Source organism: Macaca fascicularis, chromosome 10 (assembly GCF_037993035.2).
Source record: "Macaca fascicularis isolate 582-1 chromosome 10, T2T-MFA8v1.1".
Lineage (NCBI taxonomy): Eukaryota > Metazoa > Chordata > Mammalia > Primates > Cercopithecidae > Macaca > Macaca fascicularis.
The window spans coordinates 8,848,244-8,870,000 of NC_088384.1; the positions used below are offsets into that span (position 1 = coordinate 8,848,244).

General features: G+C 50.9%; 1 protein-coding gene across 9 annotated transcripts in view; it reads left to right on the plus strand.

Moving 5' to 3' along the window:
* Positions 1 to 17,885: 17,885 nt before the first annotated feature.
* A4GALT (alpha 1,4-galactosyltransferase (P1PK blood group)) overlaps positions 17,886 to 21,757 on the plus strand; it is a 26,948-nt gene continuing 23,076 nt past the window's right edge. For 5 of the 9 annotated variants that reach the window (XM_045363517.3, XM_074003608.1, XM_074003607.1 and 2 more), the window contains exon 1: positions 18,252 to 18,325. The gene's annotated coding sequence lies outside the window, so the exon portion shown is untranslated. Of the gene's footprint in view, positions 17,948 to 18,251; positions 18,326 to 21,757 lie in introns of those variants that run through there. The other 4 variants (XM_074003605.1, XM_074003611.1, XM_074003610.1 and 1 more) reach the window with 1 other exon arrangement.

The window sequence follows — 21,757 nt, forward strand, 5'->3', positions numbered from 1 at the left end:
TTTCTGTGCTGCGCTGAGAGGTTGGGTCTTCATTGTGAAGGCTCCCGTGTATGCACCGCCTCATAAACCTGTGTGCCTTTTGTGCTGTGAATCGCTCTGCCTCACATCAGTGATTACAGCTCTTGACCCCCAACCCCCCTAACTCCAATCCCTTCATCTGCCAGCCACGAACAGTAAGCTCCAGCTCACCTGCTTCAAGGGTTGAACTAAGCTCAAGTGAGGACTAGACCCTGAATGTTTCATGTGAGGAGCCTGGTCAGGTTTAAGAGACCAAAAAGGGGGTTGAAACTGTTAACAGGAAAGGGGTCCCGATCCAGACACAAGAGAGGGTTCTTGGATCTCCCAGAAGAAAGAATTCAGGGCGAGTCCATAAAGTGAAAGCAAATTTATTAAGAAAGTAAAGGAGCTGAGCACAATGGCTCACGCCTGTAATCCCTACACTTGGGGAGGCTGTGGCTGGCGATCACTTGAGGTCAGGAGTTCGAGAGCAGCCTGGCCAACATGGTGAAACTGCTTCTCTAGTAAAAATACAAAAATGAGCCGGGCATGGTGATGCACGCTTGTAATCCCAGCTACTCAGGAGGCTGAGGCAGGAGAATTGCTTGAACTGGGAGGCGGAGGTTGCAGTGAGCTGAGATCTCGCCACTGCACTCTAGCCTGGGGCAACAGAGTGAGACTCCTCAAGAGAAAAAAAAAAGTAAAGGAATAAAGAATGGCTGCTCCATAGACAGAGCAGCCCCGAGGGCTGCTGGTTGTCCTTTTTTTTTTTTTTTTTTTTTTGAGACGGAGTTTTGCTCTTGTTGCGCAAGCTGGAGTACAATGGTGCGATTCCGGCTCACCGCAACCTCCGCCTCCCAGGTTCAAGCCTCAACCTCCCTAGTAGCTGGGATTACAGGCATGTGCCACCACGCCTGGCTAATTTTGTATTTTTAGCAGAGATGGGGTTTCTCCATGTTGATCAGGCTGGTCTCAAACTCCCAACCTCAGTTGATCCACCCGCCTTGGACTCCCAAAGTGCTGGGATTACAGGCATGAGCCACCACGCCCAGCCTGGTTGCCCATTTTTATGGTTTTTTTTTTCTTTTTTTGAGACGAGTCTCATTCTGCTGCCCAGGCTAGAACTGGAGTGCAATGGTGTGATCTCAGATCACTGCAGCCTCTGCCTCCCGGGTTCAAGCGATTCTCCTGCCTCAGCTTCCCAAGTAGCTGGGACTACAGGAGCCTGCCACCACACTGGCTAAGTATTGTTTTTTTTTTTTTTTTTTTTTTAATACTTTTAAGTTCTAGGGTACATGTGCATAATGTGCAGGTTTGTTATATATGTATACCTGTGCCATGTTGGTGTGCTGCACCCATCAACTCGTCAGCACCCATCAACTCACCATTTACATCAGGTATAACTCCCAATGCAATCCCTCCCCCCAAGTTTTGTGTTTTTAGTAAAGATGGGGTTTCACCATTTTGGCCAGACTGGTCTCAAACTCCCGACCACAAGTGATCCACCAGCCTCGTTCTTCTGAAGTGCTGGGATCATAGGCATGAGCCACTACGCCCAGCTGGTTATATCTTAATTAAATGCTAAACAAGGGGTGGGGTTATTCATGCCTCCCCTTTTTAGACCATATAGGGTAACTTCCTGACGTTGCCATTGCATTTGTAAACTGTTATGGAGTTGGTGGGAGTGTAGCCTTGAGGACGACCAGAGGTCACTCTCATTGCTATCTTGGTTTTGGTTCACTGCAAGCACCGCCTCCCGGGTTCACACCATTTTCCTGCCTCAGCCTCCTGAGTAGCTGGGACTATAGGCGCCCACCACCACGCCCGGCTAATTTTTTTGTATTTTTAGTAGCGATGGGGTTTCACCACGTTAGCCAGGACGGTCTCAATCTCCTGACCTCGTGATCCACCCGCCTCAGCCTCCCAAAGTGCTGGGATTACAGGCGCGAGTCACCGCGCCCGGTGGTTTTGGTGGGTTTTGACCGGCTTCTTTGGTGCAACCTGCTTGATCAGCAAGGTCTTTATGACCTGTATCTTGTGCTGAACTCCTATCTCACCCTGTGACTTAGAATCCCTTAACCACCTGGGACCGCATCCCAGTAAGTAGGTCGCAGCCTCACTTTACCCAGCTCCTATCCAAGATGGGAGTTCCTGTGGTTTACATGCCTCTGACAAAACCACTTAGAGGTAGAAAGCCACGTGTGAGCTGACTTTTGAAGAAGACTCGCTTCATTTGTAACCAAACACAGGTCCGGATGCCCACAGAGTCCAGTTTACAAGAGTGAAAGGTCTGGTAGAAAGAAAATGATTTTGCCTGGGCGTGGTGGCTCACACCTGTAATCCTAGCACTTTGGGAAGCCAAGGTGGGTGGATCACCTGAGGTCAGGGGTTCGAAACCAGCCTGGCCAACATGGTGAAACCCCTGTCTCTACTAAAAATACAAAATTAGGCCGGGCGCGGTGGCTCAAGCCTGTAATCCCAGCACTTTGGGAGGCCGAGACGGGCAGATCACGAGGTCAGGAGATCGAGACCATCCTGGCTGACACAGTGAAACCCCGTCTCTACTAAAAAATACAAAAAAACTAGCCGGGCGAGGTGGCGGGCGCCTGTAGTCCCAGCTACTTGGGAGGCTGAGGCAGGAGAATGGCGTGAACCTGGGAGGCGGAGCTTGCAGTGAGCCAAGATCACGCCACTGCACTCCAGCCTGGGCGGCAGAGCGAGACTCTGTCTCAAAAAAAAAAAAAAAAAAAAAAAAAAAAAAAAAATTAGCTGGGCATGGTGGCACATGCCTGTAATCCCAGCTACTTGGAAGGCTGAGGCAGGAGAATTGCTTGAACCTGGGAGGTGGAGGTTACAGTGAGCTGAGATCCTGCAATTGCACTCCAGCCTGGGCAACAAGAGCGAAAAACTCTGTGTCAAAAAAAAGGAAGAAAGTGATCTTATTACTCAGAACTCCCAAAACTAGTATTGGGCAAGTGGCCGGACTCCCATCTAAAGTAACCACTTCAAATTTGTGGGGGGAAAGCAAGGGTTTAGAAAGGGAAAACTGTCCAGGGGCGGTGGCTCACGCTGTAATCCCAGCACTTTGAGAGGCTGAGGTGGGTGAATCGCTCGAGCTGAGGCGTTTGAGACCAGCCTGGGCAACATGGAGAGACCCTGTCTCTACAAAAATACAAAAAAAATTAGCTGGGCGTGGTGGCACACACATGTAGTCCCAGCTGCTTGGAGGAGGGTGAGGCAGGAGGATCATCACTTGAGAGCAGAGATCATGCCACTGCACTCCAGCCTGGGCAACACTGTGGCGCCATCTCAGAAAAAAAAACAAAAAAAACAGAAAAAACAGAGAGAGAGAGAAACGTTGATAAGGAAGGTAAGGAAGGTATATGCAGGAATGTGCTGAGTAGTCTATTGTCTTATTCCTGAGGCTGTCGGCTATCTTGGGTCCCAGTCCACCTGGAACATGGGCTGGCATCATCTCAAGAATGGGAGGGTTGTTAATTAGCCGTCTTGAGGTCATCTCTGGAATTTTGCAGCTGTGTCTCCAGGCTTGGTCTGTCTGTCTCAAGATCAGCCCTGGAGCTTCTAAGAAGGCTCATGATCAGATATTAACATGCAGTTAGGTAAATGTGAAGGGAGTATAGATGGCGGAAAGGGGAGAGACCTGGAGCGTATTTCAAGGCTAAGGGAAAAGGGGCTTCTGCAATTTGTTACAAGGTTACATCTTGAAACCCGAGAGAAAGAGAAAGAAAATGTAAAAATGCGTTTTGGTGTGGGGCGCAGTAGCTCACATCCCTATAATCTCAGCTACTTGGGTGGCTGAGGCAGGAGAATCACTTGAACCTGGGAGGTGGAGGTTGCAGTGAGCTGAGATCGTGCCACTGCCCTCCAGCCTGGGCAACAGAGCGAGACTCCATCTCAAAAACAAACAAAAAAATATAAAAATAAATGCATTTTGAAGTTAAGCTGCCTAGTTACACATTCACTCACTCATTCATTCATCAAACACTGTCTGAGTACTTAGTATCTTCCAGGTCCTGGGCTTGAATGGAACCCCAGCCTGCCCTCCAGGAACTCCTGGTCAGTGGGGCTGAGAGGAAAAAACAGGCCATCCCCCTGTCGTGATCAAGTCATGATGGAGGGCAGGGAGAGGTGGGACAGAGCAGAGAGCCAGAGCCTGTGGGCTCTGAGATGGACGTGGAGGCTGATCCACTGCTGTCCCTGCATCGGGAGGGGCAACCCCGGCTGCTCCTGGCAGGGCCAGGGATTAGAACAGATTGGGACTCAGGGGCTTCTGGGGTTAGTATAGATGGGGAGTAAGGCCTGGGGTCTCCGTTCTGTGGGAGAGGTACCCCCATCAGGCAGTGGCCTGGAGGGGTGAGCACAGAGGCTGCCAGCTCTCTGCTGATCCCGCCCACCCTCTCAGTCCACATGGGCTGGGGGTGGTTATGAGGAGAGTCCAACAGTGCCCAGTGCCAGGCTGGCTCACCCTGCTGCACACCTGAAAGTCCTAGCTAGTGGCTCCCAAAGCAAGGCTGCCCGGCCCAGCAGCATCAGCATTAACTAGGTACTGTCAGAAATGCAAATTCTCAGCCGGGGTGGCTCACGCCTGTAATCCCCGCACTTTGGGAGGCTGAGGCGAGTGGATTACTTGAGGTCAGGAGTTCAAGACCAGCCTGGCCAAGATGGCGAAACCCCATCTCTACAAAAATACAAAAGATTAGCCAGCCTTAGTGGCGCATGCCTGTAATGCCACCTGCTCGGGAGGCTGAGGCAGGAGAATCTCTTGAACCCAGGAGGCGGAGGCGGAGGTAGAGATTGCAGTGAGCTGAGATCACGCCACTGCACTCCAGTCTGGGCAACAGTGTGAGACTCCCTCTCAAAAAAAAAAAAAAGAAAAGAAAAGAGAAAGAAGGCCAGGCACCGTGCCTCACTCCTGTAATCCCAGCACTTTGGGAGGCCAAGGTGGGCAGATCACCTGAGGTCAGGAGTTCAAGACCAGCTTGGCCAACATGGTGAAACCCCGTCTGTACTAAAAATACAAAACTTAGCCAGGCATGGTGGCGGACGCCTGTAATCCCAGCTACTTGGGAGGCTAAGACAAGAGAATCCCTTGAACCCAGGAGGCAGAGGTTACAGTAAGCCAAGATTGAGCCATTACACTCTAGCCTGGGCGACAGAGCAAGACAGACTCTGTTTAAAAAAAAAAAAAAAAGAAAGAAAGAAAAGAAATGCAAATTTTCAGGCTCCACCCCAGACCTGAACCAGAAGCCCCAGGGATGGCACCCAGCCATCTGTGTGCTAACAAGCCCTCCTGGAAGACCCTGATGTACTCCAGAGCCTAAGCCACCGTTCTAGAGTTCCGAGGACCGTCTAAGAAGACAATAATGGAAGTCACATATGTGCTGGGTGCTTTGTGTCATCTCAGGTAATGCTTCCAACAGTGCATGCAGCAGGGGCCTACAAATCCTTCCGGGCTCAAGAGAGTCACAGGCTTAGCCCCGGGCTGGATCAGCATCCAACTCCAGGTCACTGTGACCCCAAGGCCTGGGCTTCGGTTATCAGACAGAACCCGCTGTGCAGTAAACACCCACGCAGCAGTTAGTGGCTGCAGAAACGCTTCCTCATACCTGTTGTCATTGTTCAGTTTATCTCCCAGGGGCTCCAGCCAGGCACAGAGGCTGCACACTTCGCTGGGCTGAACAGCCAATGCGTTATAGCCAGGGCCTGCTGAGCAAACTGGAGAGAAAGGGGAGGCAGGTGGACTCGGCGCCAAGTCACACAATGTCCGGTGGGTCAGGCAATCTATCCAGAGTTCAGTTTCTTCATCTGTAGAATGGGACGATAATCCCTCCCACATTAGCCAAAAGAGATGGAGGTCAGATACGAAGCAGCCACCTCCACTTTCTCCCAAAATTCCACCAAAATGGCACAAAAAAAGATGTCTTTATTTTATTTTATTGTTGAGATGGAGGCTGGCTCTCTCGCCCAGGCTGGAGTACAGTGGCACGATCTCAGCTCACTGCAACCTCCGCGTCCTTGGTTGAAGTGATTCTTCTGCCTCAGCCTCTACATGGTGCCCACCACCATGCTCAGCTAATTTTTGTATTTTAGTAGAGATGGGGTTTCACCATGTTGGTCAGGCTGGTCTTCAACTCCTGACCTCAGGTGATCCACCTGCCTTGGCCTTCTGAAGTTCTGGGATTGCAGGCATGAGCCATGACATCATTCTTTTTTTTTTTTTTTTTTGGAGATGGAGTTTCATTCTTGTTGCCCAGGCTGGAGTGCAGTGGCATGATCTTGGCTCACCAAAACCTTCGCCTCCCAGGTTCAAATGATTCTTCTGCCTCAGCCTCCCGAGTAGCTGAGATTACAAGCACCCGCCATCACGCCCAGATAATTTTTTATTTTTAGTAGAGACGGGGTTTCACCATGTTTGCCAGGCTGGTCTCAAACTCCTGACCTCAGGTGTTCCACCCCCGCAGCTTCCCAAAGTGCTGGGATTACAGGCGTGAACCACCAAGCTTGGCCTGTTATTCTTTTTTATGGCTGCATAGTATTCCACAGTGTATATGTACTACATTTTCTTTTCGTTTTTTTAGACAGAGTCTCACTCTGTCACCAGGCTGGAGTGCTGTGGTGCAATCTCAGCTCACTGTAACCTCTGCCTCCAGTGTTCAAGTGATTCTGCTGCCTCAGCCTCCTGAGTAGCTGGGACTACAGGCGCACGCCACCATGCCCAGCTAATTTATGTATTTTTTAGTAGAGACAAGTTTCACCATGTTGGCCAGGATTGTCTCAATCTCTTGATTGAGATTGGGGTGCCCAGCCCCAAACAGAAGCCTAGTTCCATGTCTTTGCTATTGTAAATAGTTCTGCAATAAACACGTGTGCATGCATCTTTATAGTAGATTGATTTATATTCCTTTGGGTATATACCCAGTATATACCCAGCCTGATCTTTCTAAAACTGAAAAAAAAAAAAAAAAAAAGTCCAGGCGCGGTGGCTCACGCCTGTAATCCCAGCACTTTGGGAGGCCAAGGCGGGCAGATCACAAGGTCAGGAGTTCGAGACCAGTCTGGCTAACATGGTGAAACCCCGTCTCTACTAACAAAATACAAAAAAATTAGCTGGGCATGGTGGCGTGCACCTGTAATCCCAGCTACTTGGGAGGCTGAGGCAGGAGAATTGCTTGAACCAGGAAGTTGAAGGTTGCAGTGAGCCGAGATAGCACCACTGCACTCCATCCTGGCAACAGAGTAAGATTCAGTCTCAAAAAAAAAAAAAAAAAATTCAAGCAGACCATGACTCTGGGCACCAGCATCTCCTTTGTGGGCTGGACTAGGGTTCGGCTTTGGAAGGAGGCTAGGGTGGGATGGGGGCCAGGCCACCTATGCAGGAGACCACCCGGGAAATATAAGGCAAGGAGAGAGGGGGCTGGCGAAGGGCCAGGGCTCCAGCATGGGAGGGGTGAGTTGAGAGGAGTCCTCAACCAGTCAGAGAGGCAGGAGGCCAAGGATACAGAATTTGTGACCAACTGTCAAATACACAAGCAGTTCAGAGGGACAGCCTCTGAACCACCATTGCGTTTGCTGATGGAGTTGTTGCTATCAAGAGATCTCAGGCCAGGCGTGGTGGCTCAAGCCTGTAATCCTAGCACTGTGTGAGGCTGAAGCAGGAGAATCACTTGAGGCCGGGGATTTGAGACCAGCTTGGGCAATATAGTGAAACCCCATCTCTGGAAATTAAAAAAAAAAAGACAGGGCCGGGCGCGGTGGCTCAAGCCTGTAATCCCAGCACTTTGGAAGGCCGAGACGGGCGGATCACGAGGTCAGGAGTTCGAGACCATCCTGGCTAACACGGTGAAACCCCGTCTCTACTAAAAAATACAAAAAACTAGCCGGGCGAGGTGGTGGGCGCCTGTAGTCCCGGCTACTCGGGAGGCTGAGGCAGGAGAATGGCGTAAAAACCCGGGAGGCGGAGCTTGCAGTGAGCTGAGATCCGGCCACTGCACTCCACCCTGGGCGACATAGCGAGACTCCGTCTCAAAAAAAAAAAAAAAAAAAAGACAGGTGTGATGGTGCACACCCATAGTCCCAGCTACTCGGGAGGCTGAGGTGGGAGGATCACTTAAGCCCAGGAGTGCAAGGCTGCAGTGATCTGCGATCATGTCACTGTACTCCAGCCTGGGCTGGAGTGAGATCTTGTCTCAAAAAAACAAGAGTATAATTTCCTTTTTACCAAGAAAATGTATCCACTTATTTGTGTCATAAACAACAACTGCTGGGCACAGTGGTTCATGCCTGTAGTCCCATCTACTCAGGAGACTGAGGCAGGAATTCCTTGAGGGCAGGAGTTTGAGAGCAGCCTGGACAACAAACAAACAAACAAAAACCTTCTGAACCATACAAGGCAAAGAACAAAACAAACTAATAACCACAACAAAAACACCAATAAACCAACAATAACCTTTTTTTTTTTTTGAGATAGAGTCTTGCTCTGTTGCCCAGGCTGGAGTGCAGTGGTGTAAAATCATGAATCACGGCAGCCTTGACCTCTAGAGCTCAAACAATCCTCCTACCTCAGCCTCCCAAGCATCTGGGACTACAGGGGTATGCCACCAGGCCTGGCTAATTTTTAAAATTTTTTTTTAGAGACAGGGTCTCATCATGTTGCCCAGGCTGGTCTCGAACTCCTGACCTCAAGTGATCCTCCGACCTTAGCCTCCCAAAGTCTCGAGATTATTAGCGTGAGCCACCGTACCCAGCTGGGCTCTTCTATTGCAAAAGCAAAACTTTGAAATCCAATTTCTTGAGTATTCCAACCTTGATTACAAACTTAATTAACTAAACTCCTACACATGATCTAAACTGCAGTGACAGATTTTGTATGGCTGACTTCTATTACAATACTGTTACACTTAACACTCTTCTGAAACATCAAGGTCCAGGGGTCATTCAGTGCTTCCTCACTTTTTTTTCTTTTCTTTTTTTTTTTTTTTGAGATGGAGTCTTGCTCTGTTGCCCAGGCTGGAGTGCAGTGGCGCGATCTTGGTTCACTACAATCTGCGCCTACCAAGTTCAAGCGATTCTTCTGCCTCAGCCTCCCGAGTAGCTGGGATTACAGGTGCCTGACACCACACCCAGCTAATTTTTGTATTTTTAGTAGAGACAGGGTTTCACCATGTTGGTCAAACTGGTCTCGAACTCCTGACCTCGTGATCTGCCAGCCTCGGCCTCCCAAAGTGCTAGGATTACAGGCGTGAGCTGCCACACCCAGCCAGTGCTTTCTCATTTCTATCCTTGCTTTTATCTTCTTAGGGATATTTTGATTTCTCACTAGGGCTTTGGTGATGGGAGTTTATTTATTTATTTATTTATTTATTTATTTATTTATTTATTGGATAAAGGGTCTTGCTTTGTCACTCAAGCTGGAATGCAATGGCTAACAGCTCACTGTAGCCTCAACCTCCTGGGCTGAGGCAATCCTCCCATCTCAACCTCCCAAGAAGCTGGAACTACAGGCACACACCACGACACCTAGCTAAAATTTTTATATTTTGTAGAGGCAGGGGTCTTGCTATGTTGCCCAGGCTGGTCTTGAACTCTTGGGCTCGAGCGATCCTCCTGCCTCAGCTTTCCAAAGTGCTAGAGTTACAGGGTGAGCTACCCTGCCTGACCCGTGATGGGATTTTGGTATGTTCCCATGTTTGGAATAATTTTCCAAGACAAGCTGAGATCACTGGATCTGGATGTTTGACCGTGGGTCCTTGGCTGGAACATAGGGCTTGACTGCCTCTGCTGGGATTGCACTTGCCTATTTAATTGTTTTGGACATTCTCTGTTGAATCCTCCTCGTCCTTGACAACTAGGGGTGGCCCCTGTCCTGAATACCCGGCAGAGCCTCGTCTGCCTGGTAGTTCTGTGCAGCTACCAGTGCCCATGAGTCTGTGCTTGCTTTCCTTGGTGCAGTTTCTGCCTCTCCAGGGCTCCAGTCCAGAGCTCTGTGTTTATTCTTTTCTAATTACACAGAGAGAAAGCAAACAGATCTCTTTACTGTTTTGTTTTTTTGTTTGTTTTGCTTTCTTTTGTCGTTTTGTTTTTGAGATGGAGTTTCGCTCTTGTCGCCCAGGCTGGAGTGTAATGGCGTGATCTAGGCTCACTGCAACCTCTGCCTCCTGGGTTCAAGCGATTCTCCTGCCTCCTTGGGATTATAAGCTTGAGCCTCCTGAGTAGCTGGGATTACAAGCATGCACCACCACGCCTGGTTAATTTTTAGTAGAGACGGGGTTTCCGCATGTTAGTCAGGCTGGTCTCGAACTCCCGACCTCAGGCGATCCGCCCGCCTCAGCCTCCCAAAGTGCTAATATTACAGGCGTGAGCCACCGCGCCCAGCCTAGTATGTTGACAATAATAAAAGAAACAAAATGCACAGACTAACACACCCCCACATATTAAGCTCAATAAAAATTCAAGTCATATGACAATCATCTTTCTTTTTTTTTTTTTTGAGACGGAGTCTCACTCTGTCACCCAGGCTGGAGTGCAGTGACACCATCTCAGCTCATTGCATGCTCTGCCTCCTGGGTTCCCACCATTCTCTTGCCTCAGCCTCCCGAGTAGCTGGAACCACAGGCACCCGCCACCATGCCCGGCTAATTTTTTTTGTATTTTTAGTAGAGATGGGGTTTCACCATGTTAGCCGGGATGGTCTTGATCTCCTGACCTTGTGATCCACCCATCTCGGCCTCCCAAAGTGCTGGGATTACAGGCGTGAGCCACCGCACCTGGCCTAATTTTTTTTTTTTTTTTTTTTTTTTTTAATGCTCCAAGGGATCCTGGTTTCCTTTAGTGGATAAGGGTCTTAGAGACTTATATCTGGGTACCAAGGTGCCCATGAGACTGGGGGTGGGCAAGGAGCTGTTGTGGCTTTCAGGCAACTCTTTGTCAAAAACAAAGCCGGAGGCCAGGCACAGTGGCTGACATCTGTAATCCTAGCACTTTGGGAGGCCAAGGTGGGTGGATTGCCTGAGCTCAGGAGTTCGAGACCAACCTGGGCAACATGGTGAAACCTTGTCTCTACTAAAAATACAAAAAATTAGCCAGGCGTGGTGGTGCATGCCTGTAATCATAGCTACTCGGGTGGCTGAGGCAGGAGAATCACTTGAACCCAGGAGGCAGAGGTTGCAGTGAGCCAAGATTACACCACTGCACTGCAGCCTGGGCGACAGAGCGAGACTCTGTCTCAAAAAAAAAAAGAAAAGAAAAGAAAAGAAAAGAAAAAACATGGCCAGGTGTGGTGGCTCACGACTGTAATCCCAGCACTTTGGGAGGCCGAGGCGGGTGGATCACCTGAGATCAGAAGTTCAAGACCAGCCTGGCCAACATAGTGAAACTCAGTCTCAACTAAAAATACAAAAAAATTAGCTGGGTGTGGTGGCGGACGCCTGTAATCCCAGCTACTTCGGGAGACTGAGGCAGGAGAATCACTTGAACCTAGGAGCAGAGGTTGCAGTGAGCCAAGATGATGCCATTGCACTCCAGCCTGGGTGACAAGAGTGAAACTCTGTCTTAAAAAAAAAAACAAAAAAAAAACCAAAGCTGGAAATACCTCATATACTTTTAAGGTCATAAATTGACAGTAAATTCCTTCAGTCTGTGGTTTTGTTTTCGGACATTAATAACATTGTTATTGTTAATTCTATATTGACACGGGCAAGCCACAGCAGTTACTGTGACACTGGCTGGCTCGGAAGGGGATGAAGAAGGCAGGGAAGGAAGGGTCCGAAACAGCGAGTGGAGGTGATTGGTTTGAGAAATCTGGCTGACAGGAGAGCACTGGCAGTCACAGCATACAGGGAGGAGTGTTTGCTTTACTTTTTGTTTTCTTGTCCTTTTCTTGGGATGGGAGGGGCTCAACCTTGCCCATGGGTGGAGTGAAAGTGCCAGTAACCCATAAGGGTGCATCAATCAAAATTCCTGCTTGTACAAAGGAAAGTAAGAAGCTGGGCGTGTAATCCCCACACTTTGGGAGGCCAAGAAGGGCGGATCACCTAAGGTCCAGAGTTGGAGACATGGTGAAACCCTGTCTCTATTAAAAATACAAAAACTAGCTGGATATGGTGGTGTGTGCCTTTAGTCCCAGCTACTAGGGAGGCTGAGGCTCGAGAATCTCTTGAACCCAGGAGGCTGAGGTTTCAGTGAGCCAAGATCACGCTACTACATTCCAGCCTGGGCTACAGAGGGAGCCTGAGTGAACAACAACAACAAAAAAAATAGTGAAAGAATCCAGCTCATCTGGTTAAACCAAACCATGTAATAGGAAGGCCCAGGTGGGGGTGGAAACAGGGAGATCACCAGGTCAGGCCCAGCTGGACATGGCTCCAGGGATGCCTTGACTCAGTTCTGTGTGTATAACCAGCTCCATTCATGGGGGACTGGGCTCTGTTCTGAGATGGGCCCTCCCCTTATGTGGCAATGAAATATCACTGAGTCCAGAAAAAGACCTAGAAGCCATCCAGAAGAGGACACACCTCTATCCCAGACTTCTGTCATTAAGACCATGTGGGTTACATCATCTCTGGACCAGTCTCTGGCTGGGTGTCGTGAACGGTCCATGGTCAGAGATAACCAGTCCCATGTTTGTGTCTTTCCACAATGTCAGGATTTTAGCGGATTTTTTGTGTTTCAATCACAAAAGCCATGAGCTCCATGGCGTTCCCAAGGAGGCGTTCTCATTGATTCCCATTTACTCGGTAGTCAGTGCCACAGGCACACAGGCTTAAGCCACTCCACAAGTCAGTCAATACTACAAACCATACAGAGTAGTGTCCTTAGTCTATATATAAATGCTACAGATTAAACATTCCACAACAAAGTCACACTTAACATCAAGAGGAAAGAGAGGCTGGGCGTGGTGGCTCACATCTGTAATCCCAGCACTTTGGGAGACTGAGGTGGGCAGACTGCCTGAGTTCAGGAGTTTGAGACCAGCCTGGCCAACATGATGAAACCCATCTCTACTAAAAATACCAAAAAAAAAAAAAAAAAAGAAAAAAAAACGCCAGGCATGGTGACAAGTGCCTGTAATCTCAGCTACTCGGGAGACTGAGGCACTAGAATCACTTGAGCCTGGGAGGCAGAGCTTGCAGCAGTGACAACAGAGCAAGACCCTGTCTCAAAAAACAAAACAAAAACCCAGGTGGAACTCCTCAGGAAGTATTTAGTGTGCTGTTACCAGACAGTTGGCAGAGAGAAGAAAGAAAGACCCCTGTCCACCAGAAAGTTGGAGTTAGAGGCCAGAGAGGGGGTGACCAATGAGAGCAGTCACAGAGGGGATGACAGGAGACGGGCCCTGTGCCTTGCCTTTGCCTGTGCTGTTCCTTCTGCCAGGAGAGCCATATGGAGTAATTCACAGAACTTCCCCTCCCCCGTAAGTAATGGTCTAGATGTTGACATCCTGCCTTTCTTCTCTAGGGCCCAGGAAATGCCTGTTGAAATAAATTGCATTTGCTGGAAAGCCACCACGAACCATGCAAATTGTCAGACTGTTCTTTCCCATGTGGGTATGAAATCTGCTTTGGAGCACGGGCCCAGTGGGGCTGCAGCGAGCGCACCACCTTCCAGGACCACTCTCCAGATGACTAAGAGCTGTGGACTGAGACCTAGTCACTGAGGGCCCTGAGGCAAACCTGTGCCTGGCTCCCTAAGCCCCAGGTCCTCCTGGGTAAGGGGTGCCCCTGGAAAGCAAGTGGTGGGAGTTCACCCCACCAGTAACTATGCCAGTGCTTTATCTGTCCTTTATTGCAGGTAGACCAAAGTGGCCACAGGCTTTCTACTCAAGGTTCACAACCAGATGACCAACTCCAGTTTACTGATGGGAGAGAAACCCACTGGTTTAGAGAGTTTAAGAATTTCAGCCTAGAAGCTGGGCAACGTGGCTCACACCTGTAATCCCAGCACTTTGGGAGGTCAAAGCGGGAGGATCATTAGTGGTCAGGAGACAAAGACCAGCCTGGGCAACATAGGGAGCAACTGTCACTTCAAAAAACATTTTTAAAGAAAAGGCCAGGTGTGGTAGCTCACGTCTGTAATCGCAGCACTTTGGGAGGCCGAGGCGGGTGGATCACCTGAGGTCAGGAGTTCAAGACCAGCCTGACCAACCTGGTGAAACCCTGTCTCTACTAAAAATACAAAAAAATTAGCCAGGTGTGGTGGCGGGCGCCTGTAATCCCCGCTACTCAGGAGGCTGAGGCAGGAGAACCACTTGAACCCAAGAGGCGGAGGTTGCAGTGAGCCGAGATTGCGCCACTGTACTCCAGCCTGGGTGACAAGAGCAAAACTCCATCTCAAAAAAAAAAAAAAGAGCCGGGCATGGTGGTACACACCTGTGGTCCCAGCTACTGAGGAGGCTGAGGCAGGAGGATCACTTGTGCCTGGAAGGACAAGGCTGCAGAGTTGTAATCACATCACTGCACTCCATCCTGGGCAACAGAGTGAGACACTGTCTCTAAATAGTAATAATGAATCCCAGCCTGGGTAAGACTCTGTCTCAAAAAAAAAAAAAAAGAAAGAAAGAAAGAAAGAAAAAAAAAATTTGGCCACACTCACCCTGCTAAGACAGGCAGATTCAACCCCAGGCAGATCACTCTCTTTCACAAGCATCCCAGGGCTGTCCATCTCCGACCAGAAAGCCAGCCATGAGCCATGCCTTCCTGTCCTCTCAGAGCCTGTGTGCTCGACCTTAGGAGGAAAGGGACCTGCCAGGGTGCTTGGAGGGAGGGAAGAGGGGAGCACTGGGCTCAGAGGCGGAAGGGGTGCTCCAGGGGTCAGGAGAACCCAGGGCAACAGGGGCCAGGCTGTGCTTCCAGGGCAGGGTTTCACAGATGAGTAAGGCCACGGCAGGTCAGACATGTAGGCTCTTTTGTCCCCTGCTTCCTCCTCCATGCCCTGGCCTCTGAAGCTCTCCCAACAGTCGGGACAGGTCAGACCAGAAAATAATTGGCCTCGGCTGGGCGTGGTGGCTTAAACCTGTAATCCCAGCACTTTGGGAGGCCAAGGTGGGCAGATCACAAGGTCAGGAGATCAAGACCATCCTGGCTAACACAGTGAAACCCTGTCTCTACTAAAAGTACAAAAAAATTAGCCAGGCGTGGTGGCGTGCACCTGTAGTCCCAGCTACTCGGAGACTGAGGCAGGAGAATGGCGTGAACCCGGGAGGCGGAGTTTGCAGTGAGCTGAGATCATGCCACTGCACTCCAGCCTGGGTGACAGAGCAAGACTCCATCTCAGAAAAAAAAAAAAGAAAAGAAAAGAATTTGGCCTCGAAGGCTGCTGGGGCTTTGGGGGTCAGGCAAATTTGAATTCCAACCTCTGCTTGTCTTTTTCTTTCTTACTTTTTTTGGAGATAGGATCTTTCTATGTTGCCCAGGCTGGTCTTGAACTCCTGGGTTCAAACGATCCTACTGCCTCAACCTCTGTGAGCTTAGGTTAATTTCCATCTCGGGCTCAGTTTTCTTTTTTTTTTTGAGACGGGGTCTCACCCTCACCTAGGCTGGAGTACAGTGGCATGATCTCGGATCACTGCAACCTCCGCCTTCCAGGTCCAAGCAATTCCCCTGCCTCAGCCTCCCGAGTAGCTGGGATGACAGGTAGGTGCCACCACATCTGGCTAATTTTTGTATTTTTAGTAGAGATGGGGTTTCACCATGTTGGCCAGGCTGGTCTTGAATACCCAAGTTTAGGTGATCCACCTGCCTCGGCCACCCAGGTGCTGGGATTACAGGCTTAAGCCCCTGAACCCAACCAATGGCCTCCGTTTTTTTTTGTTTGTTTGTTTGTTTATTTTGAGATGAAGTCTCGCTGTGTCGCCAGGCTAGAATGCATTGGCACGATCTCGGCTCACTACAACGTCTACCTCCCGGGTTCACGTGATTTTCCTGCCTCAGCCTCCCGAGGAGCTGGGACTACAGGCGCCCTCCACTGCGCCCGGCTAATTTTTGTATTTTAGTAGAGATGGGTTTCACCGTGTTGGCCAGGATGGTCTCGATCCCCTGACCTCATGATCCGCCCGCCTCGGCCTCCCAAAGTGCTGGGATTAGAGGCGTGAGCCATGGCGCCTGGCCCAGCCTCCGTTTTTTTCATTTGTAAAATGGGGATGATAACAGTGTGACCTCAGAGGGTTGTGAGATTAACAACTGCAAGGAGGCCGTTTCCCCAGGCATAGCCAGGAAGAGCTCGTGGGTCTGGGCACAACAGCAGTGGTGGCTGTTGTAAGAAAGCCATTCCCTTCTCAATTCTCTTTTAATCCCTTTGCTTAAGTCCAGGGGCGAGTCTCTGCTGGGTGCTGGCCTGTCTTGAATACCTCTCTACACCTTTTGAATCTTCCTTTTAACAAGGAGAGGGCAGGAGGAGCTCAGCTCTTAGAGGGGCAACAGGACCTACCCAGGTTTTATAACATTGTTTTAGTGTTACTTTTACTGTTGACTTCTAGTCTCTGAGATACTCGTGTTCCATTTAGGGTGGCAATACAAAGTTTCTCTGAAAAATACATTTGTGATCATGGAAAAGCCAACATAAAGCAAAAGCATTAAAAGTATTACAAGTGGGCCAGACTGGGTGGCTCACACCTGTAATCCCCACACTGTGGGAGGCTGAGGCGAGTAGATCACTTGAGATCAGAAGTTCGAGACCATCCTGGCTAACATGGTGAAACACTGTCTCTACTAAAAATACAAAAATTCGCCAGGCATGGTTGTGCACGCCTGTAGTCCCAGCTACTCAGGAGGGTGAGGCAGGAGAATCGCTTGAAACCAGGAGACAGAGGTTGCAGTGAGTCGAGATGGTGTCACTGCACTCCAGCCTGGGCAACACAGCGAGTCTCAAAAAAAAGAGTATTGCTAGTGCAGAAAGGGTCCACATTCATTCATTCCTTTTTTTTGTTTGTTTTGTTTTGAGACAGAGTCTGGCTCTTGTCACCCAGGCTGGAGTGCAGTGGCATGATCTAGGCTCACTGCAACCTCTGCCTCCTGGGTTCAAGTGAGCATGTCCTGCTGATTTTTGTATTTTGTAGAGAGGGAGTTTCACCATGTTGGCCAGGCTGGTCTTAAACTTCTGACCTCAGGTGATCCACTTGCCTTGGCCTCCCAAAGTGCTGGGATTACAGGCCTGAGTGCTTGCCTGGCCTCTCCTTTCCATTTTAAGATGGGAGAAGTAACAGCCTGTGATGGAAACGACCCGGGGAGAGTGGAGAGAGGGCAGAGTTTTGGGATCAGTGTTGGCTTGAAGGGTCGGGTCGGGATCTTGTGAAGGGGGTGGTCGTGGCCAGGAGCTGGATGGGTTCAGCCCGGTCCCAGGAGGGAAGGGAATGGGTGCTACCTCAGCAGGTGGGTGGGGGAGCTGGTGGGAATTTTCTACTGATTCCTTCATTCGAAGTGTATTTATTAGGCACCCACTAAGTGCCAGGCTCTTTCTCAGGGCTAGGATAGAGGTTCCATTTTCTCAGTGGCTTAGGCACCGGATCATCAGCGGAGTGAGAGGATGGGCATCAGCACTTAAGAGGTCACCCAATGGTTTCATTTTTTGCAGTCTTTGTTGTCCCAGAGGAATAAGAACTAAAATCACTAGGATTGTGACATGCTGGAAATACGGCATCTTCCAAAGATGATAATATACAGTTTTGTGATACACAAATTGTGTGTGATACATTCCAATTCCTCACATTGAATAAATTACCAATAGCAATATGCTGTGAAGATTGGCGAGATGAGAGTGAAGAGGAGAAGGTATAGAGAAAGGATGGGGCGGCGTTAAGGATACAGCAAATAACTGGAATTCCGCAAACACTGGGGTGATGCAGGCACGCCCTTAGCACGGTCCCGGCAGGGGGCGGTGGGGTCAGGCCGACCCGGGTCCCAGGGGTGACAGCGTCCTTTCCCCACTGCAGGACATCGAGGTACTCAACCCTCTGAACCTCAGTTTTCTCATCAGTTACATGGGGAAAACAGGATGGTAACCCGTAATACTGGCGGCGCGGAGGCCGGGGAGCGATCCCTACCTGTTGGCCCGCGGGCTGGGGACGGTCCGCACCCGCTCCAGGGAGAAGCGAGGGTGCGCGGGCCTGGTCGCCGGGACCCAGCAGGGGTTCTGGGGATCGGGACCCGCAGGGCAGGGCGAGACGGGCGGGACGGGCGGGGCGGGGCGGCGCTGACCCCGCCCCGGGCCGGAGGGGCGGTGCTGCCTCCCGCCGGGCCCCGGGCATTGCCCTCCGGCCGCCGAGCCGCCCGCCCGCCGGCGCCCCGCTGTCCGCTGCCAGCTGCCGCGGGAGCCAGAGGTACTAGGGGCCGCGCCGAGGGTGCGGGGGGCGGGGGCTCCATGCAGATCCTGCGGCTCCCTGTGGGGAGGGGGCGCCTCGGGAAGGCAGGGGCTGGGGGGACCGCGAGGGGCGGAGGTGCTGGGCCGCCGCCCTAGCCCGGGCCACCTGTTCTGGAGGCGACATTTGTGCGCGCACGAACCCCGCGCGGCGGTGCCGGCCACCGCCTCCACCCCAACTGCGCCCCGAAGTGGAGCGCAGCGGCTGGACCCGGAGCCCCGGCCCTCGCGGGCAGGACGCTCCTGGCTCCGGAGCCCTCGAGGGCAGCCCCGCCCGGTTGGGTCCCGGGGCTGGACAGGGGGCGTCGGGGAGAAGTCAGGTTCGAGGCAGGCTCTGCCCGGCCACCTTGGGCGAGTCGTGCCCCTCCGTCCGAGGGAGGCCTGGGCGCCGGGCGGTGCTCGCCCCGGAGCGGATGCGACTGGGGACGGGGATGGAGAGCGTCCGGCAGGAGGGGGCTTTGCCGGGCTGGAGGCGTCGGCGCCGGCCTTGGGGAGGGTGAGGATTTGAACCTGCCCAGAAGCTGGAAGGGCCCTCCCCATGCGGGAAACGGCCTGAGTACAAGCTGGGCACAGAGCGAGCCGGTTGGAGTCGCCCGGCCTCCGCGCTCGCCTGGGATCCACAGGCGCCCCTCCCTCCTCTCCAGCTGGGGAAAATTGAGGGCTGAGCGGGAGCGGAACTGGGCTTGGGAGAGGCTCTGCTGGGGCACCTGGTTCCAGCGCCCATCCCGTTTCACTGCCAGGGCCCTTCCCTCAGTTTCATCACCTGTCATCCGGGGGGATAAGTTCCCACCGCCTGGATAGTCTCGGCTGAGCCTCTGGCCCTGAGTGGGTTAAAGCGCCATCTCCCCTGCACCCACCTTTCCCTTACGACACCCTCTCTGCGGCTTCCTCCGCTCCGCCAATGTCGAGTGATTGACTGTTCCGCGAAGGCCCCTTGGGGTCACTTACCCTGCATTCAGCAAATAATCCCGAGCACCTGGTGTGTCTCAGGCCAGGTCTGGCCTTCCTGTTCCGCCACCAGCTGCTCAAAGACTACCCCTATGTCACCTCCTCCCAAAGAATGGGGGGGAGCCACCTTGCCCAGAGTCCCATAGCAGAGTGCCGATGGAGCCAGGCCTCCCTCAAGATTTCCCACAACCCTCTCCAGCCTCAAACCTTCTCCAGGACCCGAAACCCCCTCAAAAGGGGGTCCCCAAATCAAAGGAATACAAAGGAAAACAAAATATAAAGGTAAAGAAAGGGAGAGGAGAGATGGAACCCTCTCTGTCATTAGTTTTTTGTTTGTTTTTTTAGGGTCTCCCTCTGTCACCCATGCTGGAGTGTTGTGGCAACTCATTGCAGCCTCAAACTGCTAGGCTCAAGCAATCCTCCCACGCCAGCTTGCTGAGCTGAGACTGGGGGCACACACCACTACACCCAATGTTGTCATTAGTTTGTCTCTCAAACATTTTTCTAATGCCTTGGGTGCCTGTCGTTTCTTGTCTGATAGGACAGCTCAGTATTAGAGGATAAACTCCGAAATGGACAGCCATCTAAAAAATATGTTTTGTTTCCTTCTACTAATTGAAGCCCTCTAGCTGCTAGTTTAATGGGTCCATTAATTTCCAGTTCGTGGGATGGGCCCTGGGACCCCAGTGTGGGGCAGGGTTGACAGAATCTCTGCAGGTGGTTTGTGTGGAACACAGGAGGTTGTGAACGACCACATCAGCCCCAGCTAGCAACTCCCAAGCCCACCTGGCCATGGGGCCACTGGGTTCAGACCTCCAAGGATGCAGTTCAGCTGGGGATGCAGGTCCCTGAACGTGGTGGCAGGTGGACGGCTCCACCACCAAGCTGGCCATCTGAGTTCTGAAGTGTACCTCCTCTCACTCTTCCCAGCTGCCTCCTTCTTTGGGGACTTCCTAGGTGTGCTCACAAACTCCTGTTGATCACCCTGCATTTTCATTGGCTCACCACATCCTTCCCTCCAGATTGGAAGCTCCTGGAGGGAAGGAGCCTTGTCCAGATCCCAGAGCCCAGTGCCAGGCCTGGCACCTAGCAGGTGCTTGCTGAATATCGTTTGAATGAATTAACCGAAAGAAGTAGGAAAAATCATTCCTGTTTGCATACTTGTAGATAACTATTGTTAACATTTGCCTTTTTTTGCCAGACCTTTAAAAACACGTTTTCCCAGTCGGGCGCGGTGGCTCATGCCTGTAATCCCAGCACTTTGGGAGGCTGAGGCGGGTGGATCACTTGAAGTCAGGAGTTCAAGACCAGCCTGGCCAATGTGGTGAAACCCCGTCTCCACTAAAAAAATACAAAAAATTAACCAGGTGTGGTGGCACGTGCCTGTAATCCCAGCTACTCAGGAGGCTGAGGCAGGAGAATCGCCTGAACCTGGGAGGTGGAGGTTGCAGTGAGCCAAGATCACACCACTGCACTTTAGGCTGAGCAACAGAGCAAGACTCTGTCTCCAAAAAAATAAATAAAATAAAACAAATAAATAATAATAAAATAACACGTTTTTCCATATTTGAATATGTATATAAAATATTTTTCCATTGGTATAATTTCATGAGCATTCCTCACCTCAAACATTTTTTATATTTTTCAATGCTTACATTTTGCTACATCATGTTGCATTATTGGATCTCTTTTGACTTTTTAAAAATATATTTGGCTCTTTTTGATAATGTTACATTGAATTTCTGCGTACATTTATACATGGCCAGATCTTTCCTAGGAAGGAATTAACCTGGTAATCAGTGCGTATGAACTTCTAGAATGGCTGTATCTAGACCCAACTAGATATTTCTTCGTATTTCCTAGAAATGAAATTCCTGGGTCAGAGTATGAGCAACCAGGTTCTTTGTGTGTTGCTTATTGATTGGTTTGAGTTGATCAATAAGGTTTTGCCCCTTGTCTGGTTTCTGTGTGGCAAAGATCTTTCCCCAGTTTATCATTTGGCTCTTATTTGTGGGAGTGTGTGTGGGTGTATGTCTGTGAGAGAGAGAGATAGAGAGGAGCAGCAAGTTTTTTTATTTTATCTGTGTGTGTGCTTTCTGATGAGGGAAACCTGGCGGCATTTATGAGCTGATGGAAAAGCCAGAAGAGAGAGCTCAGCTCCCTCAGACCCGGGAGAAGGAGGGACAGGTTAACAGGCTGAGGTCTCTGAGGACTGAGGAGGTGGGAGGATGCCGTGCTGCTCCCAAGGGACCTCCTGAGCTGGTGAGGACAGGAGGCAAGAGGGAGGGGCTGGGGGGGGGGACACTTGATGAATTGGCTTTGATCTTCCCCAGAGAGAGTTGGGGAAGGCCCCAGTCCCTCGGTGCTTCCTTCCTGGGAGAGAGCAGGTGTGAACACTCCCATTGACGACTATGCAGGGAGAGGAGAGCCTAGTTCAGGGGGAGTC